Raw genomic sequence first — 6,000 nt, 5'->3', positions numbered from 1 at the left:
GTCCCCCTAATTGACAGCTGACGATGTTTACAGTGAGACGATGCGATGGACGATGACATCGTGGGGGGGGGGGGGGGGTGGGGGCTAATAATAAAAAAAAAAAAAAGATATATTTTGTATTTATTTTTATTATTCATCTTCAGCTAAGTTATTATTTAATTCTATTTAATTTAAGAGTAAGTGAAATATATTAATATTATTATTACATTCTAGGGGATTTTTTTTTAACCTCCTCAGCGTTCTTGCTCAGCTGCTTTGTGAGATGGTCGCTGAGATGCAGAGATCCCCCGCTGACCCCTCCCCTCGCCCTTCTCGTCTCTCCTCCCGTGTCACCTGCAAGCCCAGTGCTTGCTACTTTACCATCAGTTCATTGCGTGGCGTTTTTGGGAGACTTGTCAATAAATTTGTTACATCTGTGAGTTATTTATCTGTGTAACTATTTTAAAACATATGCGCTGCGTTTTTGCACAGGCTAGTAGGCTTTAACTTTAGCCCCTCTCGCTCACCAGAAAACTAAATGGGAAAGAGATGAGAACCCATGCGTGATTGCGTGCCCTCTCGAGAGGCTTTGCAATGGATTTTAGCCCCGACTTTGTCAATTCCTAGCACTAGAATACGGAATGTTTTGTTTTAGGTCATATCGAGACTTTCCCCCCCCCCCCCCCAACATTTTGAGGTGAACTGTTAAACATGAAATGTTAAACTGTCGCAATTATTTGCCGAACGTGTTGCTTATCGTCATGTTACTCCGGAGGAGCCAGCTAGGTGATGCGTAAAGACTCCCCTTTGTAGTCAACAACTTAGGTCACAGAAATAAATGAACGATATCACTAAGGCCTGCTTACATACATCTGCAGCAAACAATAGTGGGGCTTAGTTCACACGTTTTTTTTAATTCCATTGTGTTTTTTCGTAGTTATATAATTCACTCCGCTTGGGGCTTGTGTTCACAACTTGTCTTGAAAACCGCTGCTACTACTACGGATTTTACGGTAATGTGATGTCAAGTACCGTAATGATTACTATAGCAGCGGCTTCAAAAATACACAAGTACAAGATTCCTTGGCATCACGATGTTTGCCGTCCATCGTGATGCCAGCTGTCCATCGCCGATGGACGATGATATCGTCTATCGGCACAACCCTAATATATTCTCTGTGGACACACACACATAAACAAAGTTATTGCAGTCTTTTCTGACCCAATGAGTGAACCATGATGCATCGTTTGTGCGTGTGTCTGTGAGAGAATGACCAGAGAAGGAAAAAGGGATCATGTGCTAATAAATATGTGTTTCCAATGCTGGTCCAGCCTGGGCACATAAGAAAGGAAAAAGCCCTCGAGGGCGTAATAACACCACGCTAAACAGAAGCATACAGGACATAACACTACAATTGAATGGCTATTTTTGAAACGCAAGCTATTTCATACATTTTTTAATGTTTATTCAAAACATTTTTTTCTGTGCTTCTGATTTCAGTTTTACTGATGGAACAATACTGTACATTCAACGTTTTTTGAAAAATATTTTTTATTATAACATTTAAGACCCAGTAAAGCCCTTTTTTGCACATATCTGAAATGTTGCAGATTATTTTTCCTTTTTACATGCTGCACCTTCCCAACAGTTGTGCGATGACTCTTGACTTCTTCACCTCCACTGAAGTTTGTGAAATATTATATTATATTACACTTGATGCTTGACATACCGGTTTTTAGGTACAGGGTATTGGTTACAGTCCCTGAACCTGCAACCCTCTGATCTCAAGGCCAGCACTCTAATCATTGAGCCATGGCTGCCAAGCACTGTGCTGTCCAGCGCAGTCTGTTGTGTGGAGGGCCTGTCAGCTAATCAGCCTGTCAGTCAAGTCAGTCAGTTACTCAGTCAGTCGGTGGGTCCAAACCCCAGCATGAACCTGCCAGCACCACTCCACCCACGGCCTACTGTTCCTACTGTCAGCCGGCTCCACAGTCCACTCAGAGGGCCCAAGAAAAACAGGGACAGAGATTCCCCCTTTTCCTCCTCCCCTCCTCCCTCTTCCCTCTTTCCCTCTCGTTCTCTCTCTTTCCCCCTCTCTCACTCCCAGTCACCTAAGCCACCTGTTTTATTCATTACGTTTCCCTTCCATGCCTTCCCTCTTCGGTCAAATACATCGCCCGAAGGAAACAATCAGGGGACCTACATGCCTGGCCTTGTACAGCTAATACATATCCCAGATACCATACCAAAAAAATAAAATAAAATGGAGCATTTTTTTCTTCCTCTCTGTCCTTTCAGTGTGGTTTCATCTCCTTAACCACAATCTATTTTCACAAGGGGAGAGATTTCCTCACACGGCCAGATCAAATAAAGTGGATATGGCTTCCCGTCTGCCTACTACCTACCAGGCCCCCTTCAAGTGCAGGCATACTCACACACACACACACACACACACACACACACACACACACACACACACACACACACACACACACACACACACACACACACACACACACACACACACACACACACACACACACACTAACTTCCTGGAGCTTCTATGTGTCAGTGGGAGGTAGATAGTTTGGTCTTATCGGAAATGGATCACTGTGAGAGAGGGGGAATGAGTGTCACCAGTCCAGACAGTGGTTTCTAAGGCAACCGCAGGACAGGAAGTGAAATGGGGAGCAGTGGGGAGCTCGACTCTGTAATCTCACTCCTCCATGAGAGAGAGAGAGAGAGAGAGAGAGAGAGAGAGAGAGAGAGAGAGAGAGAGAGAGAGAGAGAGAGAGAGAGAGAGAGAGAGAGAGAGAAGGTGTGAATGAGGTTATCCCAGCACGTGTGCTTATGTCTCTGATGTGTGATCTCCTATGTCAGACACCGGTGAGTGTAATCCACTCTAAGCCACCTGCTGCCTCGCCTCCAAACTCATTGCCATGGAAACGCACAACGGGTGTGTCATGAGCTTGTGAAGTTGGCCTCCAAAAGGCAGGAGATGATGTAGGTTGCAGCTGAACTGAGCAGAGCTGCTGAGAAGAGAGTCAACAGGGACCCATTCTCTTCTAGGTCACCTCCTGACCCCAGAACAGCATCAGGTGGGAGGCAGATGACTGTGTTTGCATTGGAAGACAGAGCTGGTTGCAGGATAAGCGATGTTGCGCATCGCATCACAGCATGCTGTCATTGTCTGTGATGCCTCAAACAGTCTTTCAGGAGACACATGCGAATGTCGTACATGTGCTCCAGGAAAACACCTCAGCCACCTCCACACACACAAGCTTTTGCCAGGTTTGGTCACACCTATCCCCACCCAAGAGGGATAAGGCACTGTGGTTCACCTCCATAATGTACATCATGGGGAACTACGTGTATAGCACAGTAAGCCCCTCCGTGTTGACAGCCTATGACAAAAGATGAGCAAGCAGCCAAGTCAACTAGCGCCAGGTGCTCGACAGCTCTACTGCTGTGCGCTGTGATATTGAGATGAACTCTTCCATCCAGTTTCCATAAGGCCTCAACCCGACACACACATTTGGAATAAACCTCTAGCTATATACTCTGTCTGTCCACAACTTGTAGCTGTTGCAGCTATGCAGTTTTGGAAGCTTCTCCATCCAGTCCAGTCAAGCATTGCGGAGGAGTCTTTTGGCTCCCACAGAGTTAACATGGAGATGTGCTCTGAAGACAACAGGAAAACACGTCTACTAGGGGTGTGATGTGCGCTGTGTGCGGCATTCTCCACGGAGCCTGAGGATAAGCTACGTTGCGCATCGCATCACAGCGTGCGGTTCTTGTCTGTGATGCCTCAAACAGTCTGTCAGGAGACAGATGCGGAAAAAAACGCTTCTCCACACTCAGATAGCTGCCAGGTCTGTTCACACCTACATAGGTATGTCTGTCCAAGAGGGGCGAGGCATCTTGATTCACCATCACGCTTTATGTCATGTGGAAGCACTGCACAGTAAGACCCCCATGTTCATAGCCTCCATCCAAATACGAGCTAGGTAAAGGATAGCTAGCCAAGCACAGCCAGGTGCTCCACAGCTCTGCTGCGTGCTGTGGTACTGAAATGAACTCTTCCATAAAGTTTCCAAAAGACCTCAGTCAAGCACACATTTTGAATCACTCTCACAGAGGATACCTTACTTTTTTACGTGACTCTCCAGGCTGTGGCTGTCCCTCACCCTGTAGCTCTGTCAGCTATGTAGTTTTGGAGGCTTCCCTTCAAGTCAACCATAGAAAGTCTCTTGGCTTTGCTTCCATGGAGCTCCACAGAGATGTGCTCTGAGGACAAAAGGAAAACATTGCCTGCGAAGGGTGTAATGTGTGTTCTGTCCTCCATTCATGCAGCCACATGCACATGAATACACCATTGATTCTTGCCACGTCTGACAGCTTTCACCAAAAGCTCAACTCTCTCCAGTCCAGTCCAACCCAACCCAACCCAACCCAACCCAACCCATGCCAGACCAGACAAGACAGCCATGTGCCACTAGGTGTTGTTTAGCTGCTCTGATGTGCCATGGCCTGGCTGGTTCTTGGTCCTGGTCCTGCTCTCTGACTGCTTACAGGATTAACACCTTGTTTGTTGACTTGACCCCTCTGGCTCTTGTGGAAACTCTGCGGCATGATAGTTTTCCAGAAGATCATCCCTTTGTAGACTTCCTTTTTCAGTTAAAAAATGAGACTCAAGTAGGAATGCCGTTTAATGTCTTATTTGGCAGTGCAATCATAGTAAGTTTGATCTTTCAGAAGAAGCCTTTTTCTGAAAGAAGTCCACTGTTGTACAGTATGTGAAAAAAACAAGATGTTCGGGTGATGGCCAAAAGAGGAGACTCTTCACTGTGTTCACTGCGTGATGATGATCACAAATGACAATCATGTTAAACTCTTAAAAGGTCATTTTGCGGGCATAAACTGACAGGGTCTGCTGGTGTTTGATGGTTGCCGGGGGCAGTGTGACATCATCGTACTGGTGTGCTGGCAGCCTTACTGTGTGATTGGTGCTGAGTGGAGTGGAACTAGGCGCCTGGCCATGAAGTATTGTTAAGCCCAGCGTTACTTTGAGCGCCAACATACCTGCGTACCTGCTTTGGGATTGGAGATTGGAATTGGACTATTCATGGCTTGATTTGGAGTGTATCAGAATGGGCTTAATTACATGCACAGACATGAAGAGGGACACACACACACACACACACACACACACACACACACACACATACATACACACACACACGCACACGCACACGCACACACACACCGCCTGTCTCTCCCCATCTCTAATTATTCTCTCTTCTCTCTCTCTCTCTCTCTCTCTCTCTCTCTCTCTCTCTCTCTCTCTCTCTCTCTCTTTCATGTCATCTTGAAAGGGTTGCTTTGAATAGCATGAATGGCATGAATAGGCCATCTTGAAAGACTTGGGCTCCAAAAGACAATACGTTCATGTACCTACGCTGTATTATAGAGTATTAGCACACAGGATGTGGTGAAAGTCCATCCTCCCATGCAAAAGCTATGGCACAAAGAAACTATCTGAAAGATGGGCCCACACCTTCAGTGGGCAGAGGCGTAATAACCACAAATGTTTACCCACTACAGTCCAGTATTCATATTGATACTGTGACAAACACAAATACATATTTGTATTACTACATATGTTTGCATGTGCGCTACTAAAACGCTTGAATTTCTTCCTGGATTAATAAATATTACCCTACTCTACTCTTCTCTACTATATTGCGAAATGAATACGGCCTCTAATCCAATATGGACACACATCAAAAGTCATTGTAGGAATAAGGATCATGCAATAAGTTCAACTCTAGACAGCACCACACCAGATTTTCTGCTGATATCTCTACATTCAATACAGAAAGGTTTGCTCATTTGCTTGTCCACTTCCTAAAACCACATCAGACATGATGTGAGAAAGCATGTCAGTGTCAGCACCTCTTTCTCATCTTGTCATGCACACTGCTGGGAATCCTGAGGAATGCCCTCCATCGGTTCCCCGT

At 45.7% G+C, this 6,000-nt stretch overlaps 1 protein-coding gene across 1 annotated transcript in view; it reads left to right on the top strand.

The window, feature by feature from the left end:
* adamtsl7 (ADAMTS-like 7) overlaps positions 1-6,000 on the top strand; it is a 116,209-nt gene that overhangs the window by 62,820 nt on the left and 47,389 nt on the right. The window lies entirely within an intron of this gene.

Source organism: Engraulis encrasicolus, chromosome 22 (genome assembly GCF_034702125.1).
Source record: "Engraulis encrasicolus isolate BLACKSEA-1 chromosome 22, IST_EnEncr_1.0, whole genome shotgun sequence".
Lineage (NCBI taxonomy): Eukaryota > Metazoa > Chordata > Actinopteri > Clupeiformes > Engraulidae > Engraulis > Engraulis encrasicolus.
Note: the sequence above shows the minus strand (reverse complement) of the source record. Positions and strands in the feature narration are given on the sequence as shown.